This window comes from Macaca mulatta, chromosome 8, assembly GCF_049350105.2.
Source record: "Macaca mulatta isolate MMU2019108-1 chromosome 8, T2T-MMU8v2.0, whole genome shotgun sequence".
NCBI classification, from domain to species: domain Eukaryota; kingdom Metazoa; phylum Chordata; class Mammalia; order Primates; family Cercopithecidae; genus Macaca; species Macaca mulatta.
The window spans coordinates 85,887,775-85,913,934 of record NC_133413.1 but is presented as its reverse complement, the minus strand read 5'-3'; positions in this window follow the sequence as shown (position 1 = coordinate 85,913,934).

Genomic DNA, 26,160 nt, shown 5'->3' with positions numbered 1-26,160 from the left:
ATTTAGAACACCAAGATATTATATCAGTTTGGCGGGGCTAGTAGTTGTTAAGCATCTCTTCTTAGCCTTTAATCACAGTTTCTCTCCCTTTAATTATGTCTCTAGCTAGGGAGAGCAAACTCTGGAGAATAGGACATATATCTAGCTTTGTGCACACTGAATCTATGCCCTTAGTTAAGTATCTAGCATATAGTAACTCCTCAATAAATTGCAGCTGAAGGAATTAATGAATGAGTAAAATAGTAATAGGTTACTTCTTCACATGAGAAGAAATATAGTACTTGTTTTCTCTGAGTTTCTCTCAGTTCTAGCAGTGAATCGTGGAATATTGGAAGAGAGGTTGCATTTTCCCCTCAAAAGAACCGCAATTTTTTTAAAACTTTGACTTTTCTGCCTTTTTAATAAGTTCATAGTAAATTTTGTTTAGGTTTTGATACTTCATGCTTTTAAAATTAAGTGTATTACTTTGATAATAAAAAATCCTGTATTATTTTATTGTTTCATCACCTGGACTAATCTCAAATATCAATTAATAACAAAACTCATATAGATTATATAATAGATAATAAAAACATTGTACTTTAGAGGTAAAACTCATACATAATTGGTAATTAAGATTTCATTATCTGGTCGTTTCTTAGGCATTTATTTCTTAAAATTTTCAGTTACTTTTCCTTCTTCTATCTTATGTGTACTGCAACCTGCTTAATCAGGCCAAAGTTAGTAGTCTGTCCTTCTGTAGATATGATGGCTTTTGCATACCTCCTACTAAATTATTTTTCCTCAGTCTTTCTCTTTTCCATTATACTTTCAGTTATTTTCTCTTTTTGGGGGGTGGGGTGGGTCGGGTGGAAGTTGAGTGAAGGTCTTGCTCTGTCACCCAGCCTGGAGTGCAGTGTCACTATCATGGCTCATTTCAGCCTCAACTTTCTGGGCTCAAGTTATCTTTTTACCTCATCTTCCCAAATAGCTGGGACTACAGATGTGCAAAACCATGTCCTGCTAAGTTTTAAATTTTTCTGTAGAGATGGAGTCTCACTGTGTTGCCCAGACTGGTCTCAAACTCCTGGGCTCCAGCAAACCTCCTGTCTCAGCCTCCCAAAATGCTGGGGTTACAGGTGTGAGCCACCAAGCCCAGCCAGTTATTTTTCTGGGATGAACAAACAAGCAAAGCTTTAATTACATCAGCCTCTTGCTCTTAAATCTCAACTGGCTTCTTATTCTCTAAAGTAGTGGTTCTTAAATTCGAGGATTCAGAGCAAAAATAGCAGGTACTATTTCTAACAAACTCACCAGGTGATTATGAAGAACACCAATAGTTAAAAGCAATTGCTCTGATGAATAACACCTATAATCTAGCAGGGTATTCCATGTCCTTGGCCATTTTTTTCCATCCTACCTCCATCATCTTATATCTGCCTCTAACTTCTGTTGCCCGACGTGTAACCTCAATTTCAATCAAATCACATTCCTTGCCATTGCTTAAGTTCACCAAATTTTCCCTTCCTTGAATCTGTGCCTTTGTACATGCAGTTCAGCCTGCCTAAAATTTTATGCTGTATGCATTTCTTTTCATTAAGTATATATGCAGGCTTTCCCTAGTACCTAGAAAAATAAAGGAAACGTAATCGAGAGTAATAACTCTTGACTCTGAATACTTTCCCTTACTATGCAGACTTCAAAGGTCGTTCTATTTTTGGAATTCGGTGAATTGCAGAGCTTATAACAAATAGTGTTGCACTTCCTCGTACCTTTAATTGTATTCATGCCACTTTCAGTCATGAAATTTATCTGACAATCTCAAATATTTGGAAACAAAATAATAAGAAACCAAAAGAAAAAAAAACTCTGAAACTCAAAATAGCATCAGTAACCTAATGTTTATACATACTACTTACTAGAAATATATGAATCTATTCATTCCTAATTTAGACAGAATTTTAATAAACTTACTTGTCTATTCTTCTAGTATGCAAAAAATAAGAATCAAAACTTGCAAAAGGGGCTTGGATGAAAGATAAAGTGATACATACTGTAAAACTAGAGCTGACATCTAGAAAGATTAAAAAAAAAGAAAGAAAGAAAGAAAGAAAGATTTCAGACCTCAGAAAGCTCCCTAGCACCTTAGGAATCTTTAATATAAATGGAAGGTATTATTTATTCTTTAATTCAACCTTTTTTTCAATATCTATATATCTTTAAAAATTAAAATGAGTAACTTTTGTTTCCACCATCAAGAAAGCTGAGAACCATAATTATATCAGGAAACAGCCAATGATGTCGATAATCTGATTAGTAGGAAACATTCTACTTATATTAAATATCTTCTGTTTATGAAGGCAGGAAACTGTTCAGTGCATTTAAGAAAGGTACCTAACTCAAACTGTTAGAAAATAATAGTAAAAATTGAAATTCTACTGTCAAATGTAGACCGTTGATGTCTGTTTTATGGGTAAAGTGGTCTTATCCAATCGATCACATGAAAGGCCCCAGTGGTGTCTATTAGACTTCTAGGCAATCAATACTTTTTAAAATTTGTAAATTACTTTTTTTATTTTTTGAGACAGGATCTTGCTATGTTTCCCAGGCTGGAGTGCAGTGGCATGATCATGGCTCACTACAGCCTCAAATTCTGAGGCTCAAGTGATCCTTCCACCTCAGCCTCCCAAGTAGCTGGGACTACAGGCATGCACCACTATGGCTGGCTAATTTTTAGAAACTTTTTCTAGAGACAAAGTCTCACTGTGTTGCTTGGGCTGGGCTTCAACTCCTGGGCTCAAGCTGTTCTCCTGCCTAGGCCTCTCAAAACAGGTGTGAGTCACCGTGCTCAGCCCATTTTGTTGACTAATAGACTGATAAGGGGTTCTGAGCACTTGGAAGGTGTATTGAAGATATTCAAACATTTTATTTGGATTAAGAGAATAAACCCATATATACTGTTCTGCTTCAACCTTTTTAAATGAATGTGTAATATGTAGACATGTTCTCCCAATTCCAAACCAACATCTATGATTAAAAATACCCAAGCAAGCAAGTGAACAATCACTATCCAGCCTGTCACCTGAGTCTCTGGTATTACTCTAGGCCCAATTTTCATTTTCCTACTTTCATCCTTCTCACTTTTGAGCTAACCTGCTTTCTTGGATTGCAGTTTGCTTCTGTGATTATCTCCTTTGATTGTCAACTTGTTCTAGGGACTTTCTGCATCCTTTTCAAACATGACTCTCACTTATGAGACCTAGTAGAAATATCATAAGTATTGATTGAGGGATTTCATATCTCAGCCTCAGTTATGTCTAAGGATAGAATAACAATCGCAAAACAACAACAACAACAACACCAACAAAACCCACCAAATCCTCTCTATATAGCATACTATGTGCTTGACATAGTGTTTATTTAGATTTTTGTTCATTTCCTAATTTTCACAACCTTTTGTAAAAGCTGTCTCACAAATGTAATATTTCCATTTCCCAAAGATGTATTTGGGGTTTAGAGACATCAAAGTTATCAAGTGTCAGCAGCAATTTTCAATCTGGGTCTGTTAAACCTTAGGTTGTTCTCAATCATTACACACTGCAAATTCTGCTGGTACTTAGTGCATCCGTGTTCTGTTTATTTACATATTCTATTCATTATTTATTTAGTGCCAGATACTGAAGATAAAAAGATGAGTAAAAGAAAGCATAATTTTCCTAAAGAGATCCAACTTGTCATGTAGATACACATGTAAACAAGCAAGTACAATGCAAGTGATGAAAGCTCTAATAAAAGCAACTAGAAGAATTAGAAGTTGTGAAGATATGAAGAGGAAAGGTTCTGACCTTCCTCTGGGGCCAAGGAATGAAGCGATTATAGAAGATGTCCCAGAAGAGGTGAAGCTTAAGCTAAGCTTAGGGAAAATATGAGATTGTCAGGTCAAAGATGGTGCATATATGCAAGGATATCTCAATCCCAAACCTCAGAATTAGACTAATACTAAGAAGAATTAAGAATAAAATATGAAGCATGTGTATTGCATTCTGATTACTTGAAAATTAATTTTGCATGAAGTATATTCATGGTAATATTCCACTAAGAACTATTTTTGTGAATATAGAAAGAAACCAGTCATATCAACAGCGAAAATTTCAGATAAGGAAGTTTTTTCACAATGTGAAGGATTAAGTTAAACATATCTGAGTTTCAAAGTGATGGAATTACTGTGCAATTTATTCACATATATCATATATATTTTTAAAATTTATTTTTTATTTCAATCATTTTTGGGGGACACGTGGTTTTTGGTTACACAGATAAGTTCCTTAGTGGTGATTTCTGAGATTTTGGACCATCTCTCACTTGAGCAGTGTATACTGTACCCAATGTATAGTCTTTCATTCCTTATTCTCCTCCCACCCTTTCCTTCAAGTCCCCAGGGTCCATTATCTCATTCTTATGTTTTGCATCCTCATAGCTTAGCTGTCACCTATAAGTGAGAACATACAATATTTGGTTTTCCATTCCTGAATTACTCACTTAGAATAGTGGCCTCCAGCTCCATCCAGGTTGCTGCAAATGCCATTATTTTGTTCTTTTTTATGGCTGAGTAGTATTCCATGGTCTATATATATCACATTTTTTTTAATCCACTTGTTGGTTGTGGGGCATTTAGATATGGTTCTATATATATATAGTTATATATATAAACTGGTTCCATATATATATAGTTATATATGAAAACTGTTTCCTATATATATATAGTTATATATACAAACTGGTTCCATATATATATATAGTCATATATATAAACTGGTTCCATATATATATAGTTATATATATATAAACTGGTTCCATATATATACTATAGTTTATATATATAAACTATATATATACACATATATATGGAACTATATATATTTATGGAACTATATATATACTTTTTATATATAAACTTTAGTATATATAGTTCATATATATGGTTCATATATATATGGTTCCATATATATATTAATTCCATAGATATATGGTTCTGTGTGTGTGTATATATATATTAATTCCATAGGTTATTGGGGAACAGGTAGTGTTTGCTTACATGAGTAAGTTCTTTAGTGGTGATTTGTGAGATTTTGGTGCACCCATCACCCAAGCAGTATACACTGCACCCTATTTGCAGTCTTTTATCCCTCACCCCTTTCTCACCCTTTCCCCCTGAGTCCCCAAAGTCCATTGTGTCATTCTTATGCCTTTCCATCCTCATAGCTTAGCCCTCAGTTATGAGTGAGAACATTTGATATTTGGTTTTCCATTCTTGGGTTACTTCACTTAGAATAGTAGTCTCCAATCTCATCCAGGTAGCTGCAACTGACATTAATTTATTCCTATTTATTGCTGAGTAGTGTTCTATTATATACATATATAATAGTGTTCTATTATATATAGATATATAAAAAAGTCATGTTTGAAAAGGATATTATAATAATATCATATAATATATAATATATATTATAATAATATATAATTATATATAAAAATATATAATTAATATATATTTTTTGGGACACGTGTTTTTTGGTTACACAGATAAGTTCCTTAGTGGCGATTTCTGAGATTTTGGACCATCTCAGAAATCATATAACATATAATATATAATATATATATTTTATATATATATATATATTTTGGGTTTGGATGGGTGAATGTGTGTTTCTCATAAACCTGGGGGCCTTTCTGGGATCTCTGCACCTGCATGGAATGGGACTTCCCCTGAGGGAGGCGACGTGTCCCACCCAATTTAGGTGGCCCACTCTGTCCAGGTGTCCCAGCTCCCGACAGAGGCCATAGACAAATATATATAGAAATATGTAATATTTCTATTATGTATTTTATATATATCTATTATATATCTATTATATATAATATAATAGATAGTATATATAATATACTATATATTATATATACAATATATTATATATTATTTTATATATTTTTATATATGGAAATATATATTTCTATTATATATTATATATCTATTATATAATATAATATACTATATATTATATATTATTTTTATATATTTATATATAAAATATATATTTATATATATTTTATATATTATATATACACACCACATTATATAATATGTGGTATATATACACCACAATTTTTTTTTTATTATACTTTAAGTTCTAGGGTACATGTGGATAACGTGCAGGTTTGTTACATATGTATACTTGTGCCATGTTGGCGTGCTGCACTCATCAACTCGTCAGCACCCATCAACTCGTCATTTACATCAGGTATAACTACCAATCCAATCCCTCCCCCCTCCCCCCTCCCCATGATAGGCCCTGGTGTATGATATTCCCCTTCCCGAGTCCAAGTGATCTCATTGTTCAGTTCCCACCTGTGATACACCAAAATTTTTTATCCACTCATTGATTGATGGGCATTTGGGTGGGTTCCATGTTTTTGCAATTGCAAATTGTGCTGTTATAAACATTCATGTGCAGGATCTTTTTCATATAATGATTTCTTTTCTCTGTGTAGATATCCAGTAGTGGGATTGCTGGATCAAATGGTAGTTCTACTTTTAGTTCTTTAAAGAATCTCCACACTGTTCTCCATAGTGGTTGTATAAGTTCACATTCCCACCAGCAGTGTAGAAGTGTTTCGTTTTTACCACATGCCTGCCAACATCTATTATTTTTGATTTTTTTATTGTGGCTATTCATAGCGAAGCTCTCAGTATCCCTCTTACACCGTTGGAATTATTTTCTTAAATTTGGATAAGGATTTAAAGGAACAGCTAGTTTGGCTCCCCCATGGTGGCCAGGTCTTTCTTCCTCTAGCCCTCCTGCTGTCTCTTGATTCTTGGTCTTCCTGTCCCCTATTTGGTGACATGTACGGAGGGACCCCACGGCTTTTCACTGGGAAAGGGCTTTTTACTAGGCTCTTTTTCTTCTTCCTCTTTGAGAGGGAACATGGTGGGGAAAATTCCTTGATCCAGCAGAGAGCATAACCTATCTCTTCTTGTGAGGATGGGGTTTTATCATTCACATAGAGAATTAAAGCTTGGCACACCCAATCCTCATCTGAACCAAACGTAGGCCAAAAGAGTGAAGGCTTACGAATGGGGTCTTTGGGCCAGATAAAACAGCAATAGTTTATCATTTTTTCCTTTGTCTTGTTCCTGGTTCAAGGGTTGTCTCTCTAAACCTGCAGCGTTCTCCCCAAAGAACTATCAGGGGGAATGTTAGAGGGAGTGTCTTTGCTTCCCTCTTTCCTTTGTCCCCTAGGCCTAGAATTTCTGTTTCTCATTTCTGGTCAGTCTCTGTGTGTGAGTTTTTTCCCATACACTCAACCCTCGCTACTGGAGGTTTCCAGCTACTGGAGGAATCTCTTCGTCTGTCTTTGGCCATTTCCCTCAAGGGAGAATGAAACCACAGATTGGGACTCTGCACTTGCTTTGTATCTAGGATACATCTCAATCACACACACTCGACATCTGAAAATGTCCAGCCACCAAGGAAGTACTTATAGTTTACTTTTCCCACCTTGGTTCATGCACAAGGTTGCCTGGTTGGTGCAGTGCCTGCTTTTCTTCTTATATTGCCTCTATTGCCTCCTGAATAACAGTCTCCGGTTTGTCTATGGCCTCTGTCGGGAGCTGGGACACCTGGACAGAGTGGGCCACCTAAATCGGGTGGGACACGTCGCCTCCCTCAGCGGAAGTCCCACTCCATGCAGGTGCAGAGATCCCAGAAAGGCCCCCAGGTTTGTGAGAAACACAAATTCACCCATCCAAACCCAAAGAATAGACTCTGAGACGTGAAGAACAGTGGAAGTGAGACTTTTCATGGCAGTCTTCCAAGATCGAGTGTCTGGTAGGCAGGCACACCCAGGGCAGTTACAGCAGGTAATTTGTCTCCTAGCTACACAAGTTCCTCTCTGAGTTCCTCATTGGCTGAGTATTATAGGGTTACAATTTTCTCAAACATTACCTAAGTTTCATTATTCCCCTTATAAGGTTATACTCCAGTCCCCATCCCCACTTAAGTTTTGATTCTGCAATAACAAAACTTTCTTTCCTTTTATGGACTGACCCCTCCTCTACATTCTGTTTGCTTATTGTGAGCTTCTAGGTGCATGAGCCATGCAGTTTGTTACATCTGCATGCTGACTGCCAGTACTTAGATTGATTATGCCTTGAAAATGGATCATTTAAAATGTCTTCTCACACCAGAGGTTTTGACAGGTTGTGTCACTATTTTTGTTCCTTTCGAAGAATTTTTAAGTTTTCATTTTGATTTCATTTTTGACCCAATGATCATTCAGAAGAAGTTTTTTTAATTTCCATGTATATGCATGGTTTTGAAGGTTCCCTTGGGAGTTGATTTCCAGTTTATTCCACTGTGGTCTGAGAGAGTGCTTGGTATAATTTCAATTTTCTGAAATTACTTGAGGCTCATTTTGTGGCCTATCATATGATCTATCTTGGAGAAAGTTCCATGTGCTGTTAAATAGAATGTATATTCTGTGGTTGTTGGATGGAATTTTCTGTATATAACTGTTAAGTCCATTTGTTCCAGGGTACAGTTTAAATCCATCATTTCTTTGTTGACTTTCTGCCTTGATGACTTGACTAGTGCTGTCAGTGGGGTACTGAAGTCCCCCACTATTGTGTTGCTGTCTATCTCATTTCTTAGGTCTATTATAATTGTTTTATAAATTTGTGAGCTCTAGTGTTAGGTGCATATATGTTTAGTATTGTGATATTTTCCTGTTGGACAAGGCCTTTTACCATTATATAATGTCCCTCTTTTCCTTTTTAAATTTCTGTTGCTTTAAAGTTTGTTTTTTCTGATATAGTAGCTACTCCTGCTTGCTCTTGCTCTCCATTTGCCTGAAATGTCTTCTTCCACCCCTTTACCTTAAGTTGGTGAGAGTCTTTATGTGTTAAGTGATTCTTTTGAAGGCAGCAGGTGAATTGGTGCCTTCAAATTGGTGAATTCTTACCCATTCTTCAATCCTGTACCTTTTAAGTGGAGTATTTAGGCCATTTACATTCACTGTTAGTAGTGTGATGTGAGGTACCATTCCATTTATTTGTGTTATTTGTTGACTGTATACCTTGGTTTTTGTTTATTGTTTTTGTTTTCTAGATTGTATTTTTGTTTTATAGGTCTTGTGAGATTTATGCTTTAAAGAGATTCTGTTTTGATGTGTGTCAGGATTTGTTTGGGAGGCGGTTCCAAAATGGCTGAATAGGAACAGCTCCAGTCTACAGATCCCAGCGTGTGAGACGCAGAAGATGGGTGACTTCTGCATTTCCAACTGAGGTACCGAGTTCATCTCACCAGGGCTTGTTGGACAGTGGGTGCAGCCCATGGAGCATGAGTCAAAGCAGGGCAGGGCATTGCCCACCCAGGAAGCACAAGGGGTCAGGGAATTCCCTTTCCTAGCCAAGGGAAGCTGTGACAGACAGTACCTGGAAAATCAGGACACTCCCACCCTAATATTATGCTTTTCCAATGGTCCTAGCAAATGGCATACCAGAAGATTATATCATGTGCTTGGCTTGGAGGGTCCTGCACCCACAGAGCCTTGCTCACTGCTAGCACAGCAGTCTGAGATTGAACTGTAAGGCAGCAGTGAGGCTGGGAAAGGGGCATCCACCATGGCTGAGGCTTGAGTAGGCAAACAAAGTGGCCAGGAAGCTCGAACTGGGTGGAGCCCACCACAGCTCAAGGAGGTGTGCCTGCCCCTGTAGACTCCATCTCTGGGGGCAGGGCATAGCTGAACAAAAGGCAGCAAAATCTTCTGAAGACTTAAATGTCCCTGTCTGACAGCTTTGAAGAGCGTAGTGACTCTCCCAGCACAGAGTTTGAGATCTGAGAACGAACAGACTGCCTCCTCAAGTGGGTCCCTGAACCCCAAGTAGCCTAACTTGGAAACACTTCCCAGTAGGGGCCAACTGACACATCATACAGCCAGTTGACCCTCTGAAACAAAGCTTCCAGAGGAAGGATTAGGCAACAACATTTGCTGTTCTGCAATATTTGCTGTTCTGCAGCCTCTGCTGGTGATACCCAGGCAAACAGGGTCTGGAGTGAGCCTCCAGCAAACTCCAACAACCAGCAACTGAGGATCCTGACTGTCAGAAGGAAAACTAACAAACAGAAAGTACATCCACACCAAAATCCCATCTGTATGTCACCATCATCAAAGACCAAAGGTAGATAAAACCACAAAGATGGGGAGAAACCAGAGAGAAAAGCTGAAAATTGTAAAAATCAGAGGGCCTATTCTCCTCCAAAGGAATGCAGTTCCTCACCAGCAATGGAAAAAAACTGGATGGAGAATGATGTTGACAAGTTGACAGAAATAGGCTTCAGAAAGTTGGTAATAACAAACATCTCCGAGCTAAAGGAGGATGTTTGACTCCATCAAAAAGAAGCTAAAAACCTTGAAAAAAGATTAAAGGAATGGCTAACTAGAATAAACAGCATAGAGAAGAACTTACGTGACCTGATGCAGCTGAAAACCATGGCACAAAAACTACGTGATGCATGCACAAGCTTCTGTAGCCGATTTGATCAAGTGGAAGAAAGGGTATCAGTGATTGAAGATCAAATGAATGAAATGAAGTGAGAAGAGAAGTTTAGAGAAAAAAGAGTAAAGAGAAACGAAGAAAGCCTCCAAGAAATATAGAATTACGTGAAAAGACAAAATTTACGTCTGATTGCTATACCTGAAAGTGATAGGGAGAATGGAACCTAACTGGAAAACACTCTTCAGGATATTATCAAGGAGAACTTCCCCAATCTAGTAAGGAAGGCCAACATTCAAATTCAGGAAATACAGAGAATGCCACAAAGATGCTCCTCGAGAGGAGCAACCCCAATACACATAACTGTCAGATTCACCAAAGTTGAAATGAAGGAAAAAATATTAAGGGCAGTCAGAAAGGTCGGGTTACCCACAAAGTGAAACCCATCAGACTAACAGAGGATCTCTCGGCACAAACTCTACAAGCCAGTAGAGAGTGGGGGCCAATATTCAACATTCTCAAAGAAAACAATTTTCAACCCTGAATTTCATATCCAGCCAAACTAAGCTTCATAAGTGAAGGAGAAATAAAATCCTTTACAGACAAGCAAATGCTGAGAGATTTTGTCACCACCAGGCCTACCTTACAAGAGCTTTCTAAGGAAGCACTAAACATGGAAAGGAACAACTGGTACCAGTCACTGCAAAAACATGCCAAATTGTAAAGACCATTGATGCTAGGAAGAAACTGCATCAACTAATGAGCAAAATAACCAGCTCACATCATAAAGACAGGATAAAATTCACACATAACAATATTAACCTTAAATATAAATGGGCTAAATGCTCCATTAAAAGACACAGACTGTCAAATTGGATAAAGAGTCAAGACCCATCAGTGTGCTGTATTCGTAAGACCCATCTCACGTGCAGAGACACACATAGGCTCAAAATAAAGGGATGGAAGAAGATCTACCACACAAATGGAAAACAAAAAAAGCAGGTGTTGCAATCCTAGTCTCTGATAAGACAGACTTTAAACCAACAAAGATCAAAAGAGACAAAGAAGGCCATTACATAATGGTAAAGGGATCGATTCAACAAGAAGAGCTAACTATCCTAAATATATATGCACCTAATACAGGAGCACCCAGATTCATAAAGCAAGTCCTTAGAGACCTACAAAGAGACTTAGAGACTTAGACTCCCGCACAGTAATAATGGCAGACTTTAACACCCCGCTGTCAACATTAGACAGATCAATGAGACAGAAAGTTTAAAAGGATATTCAGGAATTGAACTCATCTCTGCACCAAGTGGACCTAATAGACATCTACAGAACTCTCCTCCCCAAATCAACAGAATATACATTCTTCTAAGCACCACATAACACTTATTCCAAAATTGACCACATAGTTGGAAGTAAAGCACTCCTCACAAATGTAAAACAACAGAAACTATAACAAACTGTCTCTCAGACCACAGTGCAATCAAACTAGAACTCAGGATTAAGAAAGTCACTCAAAACCGCTCAACTACATGGAAACTGAACAACCTGCTCCTAAATGACTACTGGGTACATAACGAAATGAAGGCAGAAATAAAGATGTTCTTTGAAACCAATGAGAACAAAGACACAGCATACCAGAGTCTCTGGGACACATTTAAAGCAATGTGTGGAGGGAAATTTATTGCACTGAATGCCCACAAGAGAAAGCAGGAAAGATCTAAAATTGACACCCTAACATCACAATTAAAAGAACTAAAGAAGCAAGAGCAAACACATTCAAAAGCTAGCAGAAGGCAAGAAATAATTAGATCAGAGCAGAACTGAAGGAGATAGAGACATAAAAAGCCCTTGAAAAAATCAATGAATCCAGGAGCTGATTTTTTTAAAAGATCAACAAAATTGATAGACCACTAACAAGACTAATAAAGAAGAAAAGAGAGAAGAATCAAATAGATGCAATAAAAAATGATAAAGGGGATATAACCACCAATCCGACAGAAATACAAACTACCATCAGAGAATACTATAAACACCTGTATGCTAATAAACTAGAAAATCTAGAAGAAATGGATAAACTCCTGTACACATACACCCTTCCAAGACTAAATGAGGAAGAAGTTGAAACCCTGAATAGACTAATAACAGGCTCTGAAATTGAGGCAATAATTAATAGCCTACCAACCAAAAAAAGTCCAGGACCAGACAGATTCACAGCCCAATTCTACCAGAGGTACAAAGAGCAGCTGGTACCATTCCTTCTGAAACTATTCCAATCTATAGAAAAAGATGGAATACTCCCTAACTCATTTCACGAGGCCAGCATCATCCTGATACCAAAGCCTGGTGGAGACACAACAAAAAAAGAGAATTTTAGACCAATATCCCTGATGAACATGAATGCAAAAATCCTCAATAAAATACTGGTAAACCGAATCCAGCAGCACATCAAAAAGCTTATCCACCATGATCAAGTGGGCTTCATCCCTGGGATGCAAGGCTGGTTCAACATATGCAAATTAATAAACGTAATCAATCATATAAACAGAACAAAAGACAAAAATCACATGATTATCTCAATAGATGCAGAAAAGGCCTTTGACAAAATTCAACAGACCTTCATGCTAAAAACTCTCAATAAACTAGGTATTGCTGGTACGTATGTCAAAATAATAAAAGCTATTTATGACAAATCCACAGCCAATATCATACAATATGGGCAAAAACTGGCAGCATTCTCTTTGAAAGCTGGCACAAGACAAGGATACCCTCTCTCACCACTCCTATTCAACATAGTGTTGGAAGTTCTGGCCAGGATAATCAGGAAGGAGAAAGAAATAAAGGGTATTCAATTAGGAAATGAGGAAGTCAAATTGTCCCTGTTTGCAGATGACATGATTGTATATTTAGAAAACCACGTCATCTCAGCTCAAAATTTCCTTAAGCTGATAAGAAACTTCAGCAAAGTCCCAGGATACAAAATCAATGTGCAAAAATCACAAGCACTCCTATACACCAATAATAGACAAACAGAGAGCCAAATCATGAGTGAACTCCCATTCACAATTGCTTCAAAGAGAATAAAATACCTAGGAATCCAACTTACAAGGGATGTGAAGGACCTCTTCAAGGAGAACTGCAAACCAATACTCAATGAAATAAAAGAGGACACAAACAAATGGAAGAACATTCCATGCTCATTGATAGGAAGAATCAATATCATGAAAATGGCCATACTGCCCCCAGTAATTTATAGATTCTGTGCCATCCTCATCAAGCTACCATGACTTTCTTCACAAAATTGGAAAAAAAACTACTTTAAAGTTCATATGGAACCAAAAAAGAGCCTGCATTGCCAAGACAATCCTAGGCCAAAAGAACAAAGCTGGAGGCATCTCACTACCTGACTTCAAACTATACTCCAAGGCTACAGTAACCAAAACAGCACGGTACTGGTAAGAAAACAGAGATAGAGACCAATGGAACAGAACGGAGCCCTCAGCAATAATAGCGCACATCTACAACCATCTGATCTTTGACAAACCTGACAAAAACAAGAAATGGTGAAAGGACTCCCTATTTAATAAATGTGCTGGGAAAACTAGCTAGGTCTATATAGAAAGCTAAAACTGGATCCCTTCCTTACATATTACACAAAAAATAATTCAAGATGGATTGAAGACTTAAATGTTAGGCCTAAAACCATAAAAACCCTAGAAGAAAACCTAGGCAATATCATTCAGGACATAGGAATGGGCAAGGATTTCATGTCTAAAACACCAAAAGCAATGGCAACAAAAGCCAAAACTGACAAATGGAATCTAATTAAACTAAAGAGCTTCTGCACAGCAAAAGAAACTACCATCAGAGTGAACAGGCAACCTACAGAATGGGAGAAAATTTTTACAATCTACCCATCTAACAAAGGGCTAATATCCAGAATCTACAAAGAACTCAAACAAACTTACAAGAAAAAAACAAACAACTCCATCAAAAAGTGGGTGAGGGATATGAACAGACACTTCTCAAAAGAAGACATTTGTGCAGCCAACAGACACATGAAAAAATGCTCATCATCACTGATCATCAGAGAATTGCAAATCAAAACCACCGTGAGACACCATCTCACACCAGTTAAAATGGTGATCATTAAAAAGTCAGGAAACAACAGTTGCTGGAGAGGATGTGGAGAAATAGGAACACTTTTACACTGTTGGTGGGACTGTAAACTAGTTCAACCATTGTGGAAGACAGTGTGGTGGTTCCTCAAGGATCTAGAACTAGAAATACCATTTGACCCAGCCATCCCATTACTGGGTATATACCCAAAGGATTATAAATCATGCTGCTATAAACACACATGCACACATATGTTTATTGTGGCACTATTCACAATAGCAAAGACTTGGAACCAACCCAAATGTCCATCAATGATAGACTGGATTAAGAAAATGTGGCACATATACACCTTGCAATACTATGCAGCCATAAAAAAGGATGAGTTCATGTCCTCTGTAGGGACATGGATGAAGCTGGAAACCATCATTCTGAGCAAGCTATCGCAAGAACAGAAAACCAAACACCGCATTTTCTCACTCATAGGTGGGAATTGAACAGTGAGAACACTTGGACAAAGGGTGGGGAACATCACACACCGGAGCCTGTCATGGGGTGAGGGGAGGGGGGAGGGATAGCATTAGGAGATATATCTAATGCAAATGATGAGTTAATGGGTGCAGCACACCAACATGGCACATGTATACATATATAACAAACCTGCATGTTGTGAACATGTACCCGAGAACTTAAGGTATTAAAAAAAAATTCAAGATTTAAAGTCCCTTTTAGCAGTTCTTGTAGTGATGCCTTGGTAGTATTAAATTCTCTAAACATTATTTTGTCTGAAAGAGACTGTATCTTTCTTTCATATATAAAGCTTAGTTTCAGTAATACAAAATCCTTGCCTGATAATTGTTTTGTTTGGGGAGGTTGAATATAGGGCTCCAATCCCTTCTAGCTTATAGGGTTTCTGTTGAAAAATCTTCTATTAATCTGATAAATTTTCCTTTATAGATTACTTGGTGCTTTTGTCTCACAGCTGTTAAGAGTCTTTCCTTTGTCCTAACTTCAGATAACCTGATGACAATGTGCCTAGGCAATGATCTTTTGGCGATGAATTTCTCAGGTGTTCTTTCTGCTTCTTGTATATGGATGCCTAGGTCACTAGCAAGGCTAGGGAAGTTTTCCTCGATAATTTCCCCAAGTATGTTTTCCAAACGTTAAAATTTCTCTTCTTCCTCAGGAACACTGATTATTCTTAGGTTTGGCTGTTTGACATAATTTCAGATTTCTTGGAGGTTTTGTTCATATTTTCTTATTCTTTTTTCTTTATCTTTGTTGGATTGGGATAATTTGAACACCTTGCCTTCAAGCTCTGAATTTTTTTCTTCCACTTCTTCTGTTCTATTGCTAAGACTTTCCAGAGCATTTTGCATTTCTGTAAGTGTGTCCATTGTTTTCCAAAGTTTTGACTTTTTCTTAATGCTATCTATGTCTTTGAATATATCTCCCTTCACTTTTTTTTTGTTTTTTTTTTTTTGTTTTTTTTTTTTTGAGACAGAGTCTCACTCTGTTACCCAGGCTGGAGTGCAGTGGTGTGATATTGGCTCACTGCAACCTCTGACTCCTGGGTTCAAGTGATTCTTATGCCTCAGCCTCCCGAGTAGTTGGAATTAGATGTATGCCACCATGGCTGGCTAATTTTTGTATTTTTAGTAGAGAAGGAGTTTCACCATGTTGGCCAGGCTGGTCTCGAACTCACAACCTCAGGTGATCTGCCTGCCTTGGCCTCCCACAATGATGAGATTACAGGCAAGAGCCACCACGCTCCTCCTTTCTTTTACTTTTTGTATATATATAAATACATATATATATATGTATATATATATTTATATATATATATATATATATAGTATTTCCTTAGTTGGGCTTTGCCTTTCTCCAATGCCTCCCTGATTAGCTTAATAACTAACCTTCTTAATTAATTTTTAGGTAAATCAGGGTTTTCTTCTTGGTTTGGGTGCATTGCTGGTGAGTTACTTTGATCTTTTGGATGTACTAAAGAACATTGCTTCGTCATATTATCAGAGTTGGTTTCTGGTTCTTTCTCATTTGGGTAGGCTCTGTTGGAGGGAAGGTCTAGGGCTAAAGGCTGTTGTGCAGATTCTTTTGTCCCATGAGGTTTTCCCTTAATGCAGTACTCTCCCCCTTTTCCTATGGATGTGGCTTCCTGAGAGCTGAATTGTAGTGATTGTTATCTCTCTTCTGGATCTAGCCACCCAGCAAGTCTACCAGGCTCCAGGCTGGTACTAGGAGATGTCTGAACAGAGTCTTGTGATGTGAACCATCTATGGGTATCTCAGTCATGGATACCAGCACCTGTTCCAGTGGAGGTGGCAAGGGGATGAAATGGACTCTGTGAGGGTTCTTAGCTTTGTTGGTTAAATGCACTATTTTTGTGCTGGTTGGCCTCCTGTCAGGAGGTGGTGATTTCCAGAAAGCATTAGCTGTAGTAGTATGGGGAGGAACAGGAGGTGGGCAGGGCCCTAGAGCTCCCAAAAGTATATGCCCTTTGTCTTCAGTTACCAGGGTGGGTAGGGGAGGACCACTGGGTGTAAGCAGGGCTAGGTGTGTCTGAGCTCAGACTCTTTTTAGTTAAGTCTTGCTGTGGCTGCTGTGGGGGATGGGGATGAAATTCCCAGGTCAATGGAGTTATGATCCTTGGAGGATTATGACTCTTTACTGTGTCATGTAGGTTGTCAGGGAAGTGGGGGAAAGCTGGCAGTCACAGGCCTCACCCAGTTCCCATGCAATCTGAAGAGCCAGTCTTACTCCCACAGCCCCCACCCCCAACAACACTAAGTCTGTTTCCAGGCAGTGGGCAAGCAGGGCTGAGAACTTGAATCAGGCTACCCATCTCCCAGCTGTGAAAGCAAATATGGCTTTCCTTCTTCTCCTGCCCATGGAGTCTGCACACTGGATTCATGCTCTGCCCTGAGTTCTGGCCAGGAGGCTTCTTGATCAGTTCAAATCGTTACACAGTTCAGCTGGAGATTTCCTTCTCCCTGTGGCCTTTTCCCAGTGCCTCTGGCCACCCTCCAGAAGGACCCCTGTGAGGCCAGGCAAAAACGGCTTGCTAGGAGACTCAGCGAGTTCCCAGGGCTTCTCCCTCTGCATCCTTTACCCCTGTATTTCACTCGGCTCTCTAAATTGACTCAGCTCCAGGTAAGGTCAAAATCTTCTCCCATAATCTAGGCCTTCAGTTTCATCAGTGGGGGTGTGTGTTTGGGGGTGGACGATCTTCCTTTCCCACTGTCTCAGTTTGGGCACTCACAGTATTTGGGGTATCTCTCAGTTCCTGCAGGAGCAATCCACTTCCTTCAGGGGATCTGTAGGTCCTCTCAGGTTTCCTGATTTATTCCTTCAGTCGTTCTGGAGCAAAAATTCATGATGCAAGCCTCCACACACTGCTCTGTCCTTCTGAGTCAGAGCTGTGATCTCTGGTTCCATATTTTTGCAATTGCAAATTGTGCTGCTATAAACATGCATGTGCAAGTGTCCTTCTCATATGATTTTTACTTTGGGTAGATACCCAGTAGTGAGATTGCTGGATTGAATGGTAGTTCTACCTTTAGTTCTTTAGGAAATCTCCACACTGTTTTCCATAGTGACTGTACTAGTTTACATTTCCACCAGCAGTGTAAAAGTGTTCTCTTTTACCACATCCATGCCAACATCTATTTTTATTTTTAAGTTACGGCCATTCTTACAGGAATAAGGTAGTATCTCATTGCGGTTTAAATTTGCATTTCCCTGATGATGACGTTGAACATTTTTTCATATGTTTGTTGGCCACTTATATATCTTCTTTTGAGGATTTTCTATTCATATCTTCTTTGCCTACTTTTTGATAGGACTTATTTTTTCTCTGATTTTTTTTGTGTTCATTGTAGACTCTTGTCAGACCCATAGTTTGCAAATATTTTCTACCACTCTGTGGCTTGTCTGTTTGCTCTGCTGATTGTTTCTTTTGCTGTCAAGACGTTTTTCGTTTAATTAGGTCCTATTTATTTATTTTTGCTTTTATTGCATTTGCTATTAGGTTTTTGGTCATGAATTTTTTTGCCTAAGCCAATCTCTAGAAGAGTTTTTCTGATGCTATCTTCTAGAATTTTTATGGTTTCAGGTCTTAAAGTCCTTGATTCATCTTGAGTTGATTTTAGTATAAGGTGAGATGAAGACACAGTTTTTTTTTCTTCTACATGTGGCAATTATTTGTAGAAAAGGGTGTCCTTTCCCCATTTTATGTTTTCGTATGCTTTGCCAAAGATCAGTTGGTGGTAAATATTTGGCTTTATTTCTGGGTTCTCCATTCTGTTACATTGGCCTATGTGCCTGTTTTTATATCAGTATCATGCTGTTTTGGTAACTACAGACTTGTAGTATGGTTTGAATTTGGGTAATATAATGCCTTCAGAATTTTTCTCTTCACTTAGTACTTCTTTGACTATGCAAGCTCTTTTTTTGTTCCATATGAATTTTTGGATTTTTTTTTCTAGTTCATGAAGAATGATGATGGTATTTTAATGGGAATTGCTTTGAAGCTGTAGATTGCTTTTGGCAGTATGATCATTTTCACAATATTGATTCTACAAATCCATTAGCATGGGATGTGTTTCCATTTGTTTGTGTCATCTATGATTTCTTTCAGCAGTGTTTGTAGTTTTCCTGTTAGAGATCTTTCACCTCCTTGGTTAAGTATAAGGTTTTTCATTCGTAAAAGGGATTGAGTTGTTGACTTGATTCTCAGCTTGGTTGCTGTTGGTGCATAGCAGTGCTACTGATTTGTGCACATTAATTTTGTGTCCTGAAACTTTACTGAATTCATTGTTCAGATCTAAGAGCTCTTTGAGTGAGTCATTAGGGTTTTCTAGGTATATTGATCATATCGTTGGTGAACAGCAACATTTTGACTTCCTGTTTTCCAATTTGGATGCCCTTTATTTATTTTCTTGTCTGATATCTCTGGCTAAGACTTCCAGTACTATTCTAAATAGAAGTGGTGAAAGTAATCATCCTTGTCTTGTTCTCAAGGGGGAATGCTTTCAACATTTTTCCATTCAGTACAATGTTGGTTGTGGGTTTGTCATAGATGGCTTTTATTATCTTGAGATATATCCCTTCTATGTCAATTTTGCTGAGAGATTTTTTATGATAAGGTGATGCTGGATTTTGTCAAATGCTTTTTCTGCATCTATGGAGTGATCATATGATTTTTGTTTTTAATTCTGTTTATGTGGTATTTCACATTTATTGACTTGCATATGTTAAACCATCCCTGCTTCCCTGGTATGAAACCCACTTGATCATGATGTATTTTTTTTTTTTTTGGATATGCTTTTAGATTCAGTTAGCTAGTATTTTTTGAGGATTTTTGCATCTATGTTCATCAATAATATTGGTCTGTAATTTTCTTTTTTTATTATGTCCTTTCCTGGTTTTGGTATTAGGGTGATATTGGCTTCATAGAATGATTTAGGAAGGATTACCTCTTTATCTTTTGGAATAGTTTTAGTAGGATTGGTGCCAATTCTTTAAATGTCTTATAGAACTCAGCTGTGCATGTATCTGGTCTTGGAATTTTTTTTTTTTTTGGCAATATTTTTATTGCTGCTTCAATCTTGCTATTTGTTATCGGTCTATTCAGAGTTTCTATTTCTTCTTGATTTAATCCAGGAGGGTTGTATATTTCCAGAAATTTATCCATCTCATCAAGGTTATCTAGTTTGTGCATTTAAAGGTGTTCATAGTAGCTTTGAATAATCTTTTGTATTTCGGTGGTATCAGTTGTAATAACTGATAACATCAGCAACAAAATAAGGCAAACATACATCATAGAACATTAGAGTCCTGTTATCAATGCCTACAATGAATAAAGATATTAGTTGGGATGGACATATTATATGGATTTACTGATGTCTTGCAATCATTTTTGTCTGCAATTGTTTCTCTCTTCTAAATGTATACCTACCTAATGCCATCAAATCTTCAAGGTCTAGATTACATGCTATCTTTTCTCTAGCAGTTTTCATAACCATTAATCTTAAATGATCACATTCTTTTATAATGTTCTAACACTAGCATCTGGTAGAGAGTGTCAGAAGTGAATTGAATTATGCGAACTGAGAGTGTACACTGCGGGTATCTCCCCAGACATATTGGTGACCGGAAGTGTTCTGTGTCATGTTGAGTGTTTACTGTAAGAGAAAAAAACATTTTTTTTTGACATAATGAACCAAGATTCAGTGGTAATAAAAGAAATTTAGAGTAAGAATAGAGCAGCATGGTTTAAAGAGTTTTTATAACAGTTAAGGATGGGAAGATATTGGAACTATAATGTAGGGATCTCAAATGGCACATTGAGATTTTTCTACTTTTTTTTTTTTTTTTCTTTTTGAGACTAAGTCTTGCTCTGTCGCCTAGGCTGGAGTGCAGTGGCCTGATCTCGGCTCACTGCAAGCTCTGCCTCCTGGGTTCACGCCATTCTCCTGCCTCAGCCTCTGGAGTAGCTGGGTCTATAGGCGCCCGCCACCACTCCCGGCTAATTTTTCTACTTTTTAATATTATATTGTATTCATATTTTCAAATTGTCAGAATACTATCCTATTTTCTTCTCTGGTTACCTCAACATTTGAAACCATAATACTGACATCATATTTACTTTTACAGCCTATTAACATTCTTGTAGTCTCACTCAGTTTTATATACTGGACTTTAAGAATACATATTCATTCATTTAGCAAACACTTCAGTACTCATCACGTGTTGAACATAGTGTCAGAGGCTGGAGCTGTAGCCAAGCAGTACAGATAGGATTTCTATTCTCAAAAAGTTAATAATATAATACAGGACAGAATTAACTAAATCATTAGATGAAAAGTTTTATAAAAAAGAATGTACAGAATACTTAGCTCTTACAAACTTCTCTGGCATTTATTTATTCTTGTGATTCCAAAGAGCTTTTAAAATGTTTATAATTTTTTGGATTTTTACTCAGTTTTTGACAGTTCTGTAGTCCCAGAATATACTGAAAGGTAAATTCATCTTTTTTTTTTTATTTTTATAATAGTTCTTAAAATTTTTGACCACAGCTTCTTATTCTTGCTTAAGAAATACTAGTGTGCTCTATTCAAACTGAGTTCTCTTAATAAAATGGTAATTTCAGCACTTATGAGAAACAACCTGACTCAGGCTGACTGGAAAATTCTTTTACATATTAGGACCAGGTCCTAGTAACCCTAGGGCTTTGTGCATGGGAATGCTTTAGGAAGTGATAATGAGACAGAAAGTGACCTAACCAAGTAGAAACATTCATGTTCCTTCGAAAATATGGTATGATAATACACTGCCTTTTCCCACCCTACTATACGAATTTCTTGTGGTTATAGGATAAACTTCTGGACACTCCTGAATTTAGAAAAAAAAATTTCACCTCTTAGAGATGAAAGTGAGATTGAAAGTTACTACCTGATTTCCAATGAGCCATCCACATTTCAGAATCATAGTTTAATTTTTATTTATTACTAGACACAGCAAGCAGTACCTACAGAAATATGAGTGTAAGTAGAATCTACAAGTAAACATAGGTAGTGAATGTTTTGGAACTCTACACATCTTTATATGAAATTGCATTGCACAATATATTGACTGTTAAAAACCTGATACCTTATTATCATGATGAGACAGGAATAGAAAATGGCAGAGGCCTACAAGCAATTTATTTTCACGACAAGCCTGCAATATCATGAAGAATTGTAAACATTAACCACTCTCATTGCCATCTCAGGACTGTAATCTTGTCCTCCAAAGATGTCACACCTGGGCCTCAGTTGTTTTAAATGATTCATTTCATATTTCTAGATATTCTTCATCAGTCAAGTTATCAGGTTCAACAGTTTCTAAAATAAATGATGTTATTCTCATCTACTTTATTGAAGAAAATCATGTCAACATAGAATGCTAAGTTTGAATATTTATGAACGATGGAAGCAACTTGAAAAGAATTAAAGTGATTTTGTTAAAAGTATGGTTTTTGAGTTCACATTTTGATGTGTATATAAACAAGTGAATTCCAGAGAAGATGTTATAAAATGTGCCTTTTAAAATAAGTTGGACATTAGACATTAGAGATGTATGTGTGAACGTGTGCACGTGTGTGTGCACGTGGCATCATTAGAGCTCTGGTGACCTCACGTGCCTAAATTATATTGCAGGCACGCCAACAGAGGGACAAATAAGTCTCAGAAGAAAAGGTCAAGTAATTCTACAGGAGAGACTTAAATGCGTTTTATAATTCAAAACAAATACATATTCATTATCATATGTATTCTATGGGAATTGTAGAAAAAAACCTTTAATTATGACAAGGTAAAGGATGATTGAGGTTACAACAAATCTATTGTTATGATTTACTAGCTTAAAATATTGATCTTGATGTAACAATACATATTTTTGTGTGGTGTGTCCTTTGAGAAATACAATGTTATTATTACATTGAGATAAATACTGTCATATGCTTATACATTTCTGCATTTATTATTACAATTTAGCAGGAATGATTAATGAATGAACTATGATTTCATTTATTTCTACTTGGTTAATTTATTTGCCATCTCTTTTTACCACTCCCAGTGCTTCTCCTCAGTTAAGATAGATGCCATGTCAAATCAAAAATATTCACTGGGTTCCTAATGCACAGTGTAAAGAATTTGAAAAAAGTACACTTTTAGATAACCAGAGAACAGTACTTAATACTTTCTAGCATAGCTTGTAATCTTTTTATGGAACACAGAATATTTTAATAATCTGATGTAAAGATGGAGATCTTCTCCCTAGAAAAATCTACATTTATACATCTTAACTGAATTTTGCATGAGATTACATGAGATTCACCATTTTCTTCAAATTTAAGATACATCCTGGTTATAAAATCTTGCAAAAATAATGTTGGACTAGTCATATAACTGTGGGTAGTTTATGTAAATTAACTGTGCCTCAATATCCTCATTTGTATGTTCTGGAAAATGTGACCGCTTATCTCTTGTGATTGTTGTATGGATTAGAGGAGTTAATATATGTCAGGAGCCAAGTTCAATGCCTCGTTCAACGTAGTACTATATATGTGTTTGTCCTTATTGCAGTTTTAAAATGCTGCAGGTAGGCTGAAGGGAATGTAAGCCTGGCTTACATAGTATATGAAGACACTGAATTTGGGCTAGGTCTTGAGATTTGATTTTGGTTTGGCAGACAAAAGATCTAAGTGTTCTTAAAAACTGTGAATACATTTTTAGAAGTAGGAAATGGTGAAATGGTGCGACAGGAATTACTAAAGTATTTTCAAAAGCTGAAGCCTCTATTAATGAAAGCAAGTGGTGGGTGGCAGAATGGGTGAGGCACCCACACAGAGTGAAGAGCTCTTATATATCATGCTAAGGAAGTTTGTGTAAGTCAAACAGGATCCATATTTCTATCACACACCTTTCTATCACACACCTTTCTATCTTCACTTTAAGTCTAGTTTGCACAAGTCAAGCAGACTGTAACAATGAGGAACAGAATACTCAAGCTCACATTTGCTACACATAGCTGAGTGATAAAGATAAACTAATATTTCCAAGGCAGGATCAACAAACCTGTGGAAAATGTTGCTAAAAATAGTGACATTACACTGAATAAAAAAAGGAATGGTAGAGTAAAGAGAAAACAAAAAAGAATAAAAGTAGAAAAATAATTTGGCCTTAAAGGTGCAAATATCATGTGAAGAGTGAAATAGTTCAAAGGTTCCATATACAAACTCTCTAACACTAATGGAATGCATTAGATTTCCATGTATTTACTTGTAATGTAATATTTTGAAAAACACTGACGGCTATTTCTCTGTCTCTGTCTCTGTCTCTGTCTCTCTCTCTCTCTCTCTGTCTTTTTTTTTTTTTTTTTTTTTTGAGGTATATTTTACCCTAGCAAGCCACAGGCATTTGTCCATCTATCTGGTAGAGGTGGGTAGAGCTGGAGGAGAGTTATAGAGTGTACCACAGAAGGAATGAAATTATGTTCAACTTTTGATATACAAAGTAGAATTCTCCAGCAAGACTGCAGCCTAGTGAGGGATTTCCCATGGCTCCGTTTTCTCCCTTCATCAATTTAGCATACCAGCAGGGAATCCAGAAGAACATAACTCTAAGAGTCATCCCATAGGATGGAGAAGATGCATCCTTTGTCTATGACAGTTGGGCCAATTCCAAGGTAGCTAAGAGGGTATGACAAAATAGAAAGAAAATTCCACCTGAATTGCTGACATTAGGAATGGCAAGAAACACAAATGAGGCCAGTAAGAGGGTATTTCCCCTGCTTTTTCCTGAAGTTGTATGTGCTAGATAAGGTAAGGGACATGGGAAGAGGAGAGAATAAATCCTGGCCCAGCTTCTAGTTTGGGTCCATAGAGGGACCAATTTCGGCCTTCTTCCAGTGCATGTCTATAGGCTGAGTGGTTGATCATTTCACCTAGGATGATGAGCTCTTCCTAGGATTATTTTAACAATCAGGTCAGTGTAAAATTTAAGATAAATTGACTTTTGTTGCTGCTAATAAGTAGGTAAGATCATAGAAAGAAAGTCCAATTGCTTAGAGACCAAACACAAGATATGACATTAATGTTCTGCCTATTTGAATATTGATGTGAGTTAAGTTTACTCAATCTACTTTTATATCCATAATTTAAAGTATGAAGTTGAGGAACTGATATTCATTTATACTACATCACAATTATGAAGTTACTACACTATGTTCTACTTCCAAGACACTGAAATGAAACTGAAGTTTTAAAGCATAAATGCCCTCTGCTGGAGTAATTTTCTTTTGGTACAACATGCTTAAGCAACAAGCAAGTAATAACAATGAAATATCTTTAGTTGTTTTTTTTTAAATTTTACATTCATTCAATTTGGTTGCTTCAAATATTTTCCTAGAGTCACAAATAACTGAGGACAAAAAGTAATCCTGTGTTCTGTGGTTTAATTTTTTTTTAGATTGTGAGATTTTCTACTTCAGGAAACAATGGATTGAAATAAAATTATCTGCTAGTCCTTGTAATAAGCTTTGCCTTACAAGTCTCTAAGCAAAGTCTGGAAAATTCTCTGTAGAAACAGTTGAAAAGCATTTTAGACTTAAGAATTTTCCATAACTAATACCTGAGTAAATTTATTTCAAGTTATTGAGAAAAGAGAAAATAGAAACCTACCAGATAAAGTGTAGGTTATACACAGAAAGACTGCATATTAACCTTCCAGTTTCTTTTTTGCTTTGTTTTGGTTTTTCTTTATGTTTTTTCGAGACAGAGTCTCGCTCTGTTGCCCAGGATGGAGAGCAATGGCGCGATGTCGGCTCACTGCAACCTCCGCTTTCTAGGTACAAGCTATTCTCATGTCTCAGCTTCCCGAGTATCTGGGACTACAGGTGCCCGCCACCACGCCCGGCTAATTTTTGTATTTTTAGTAGAGATGGTGTTT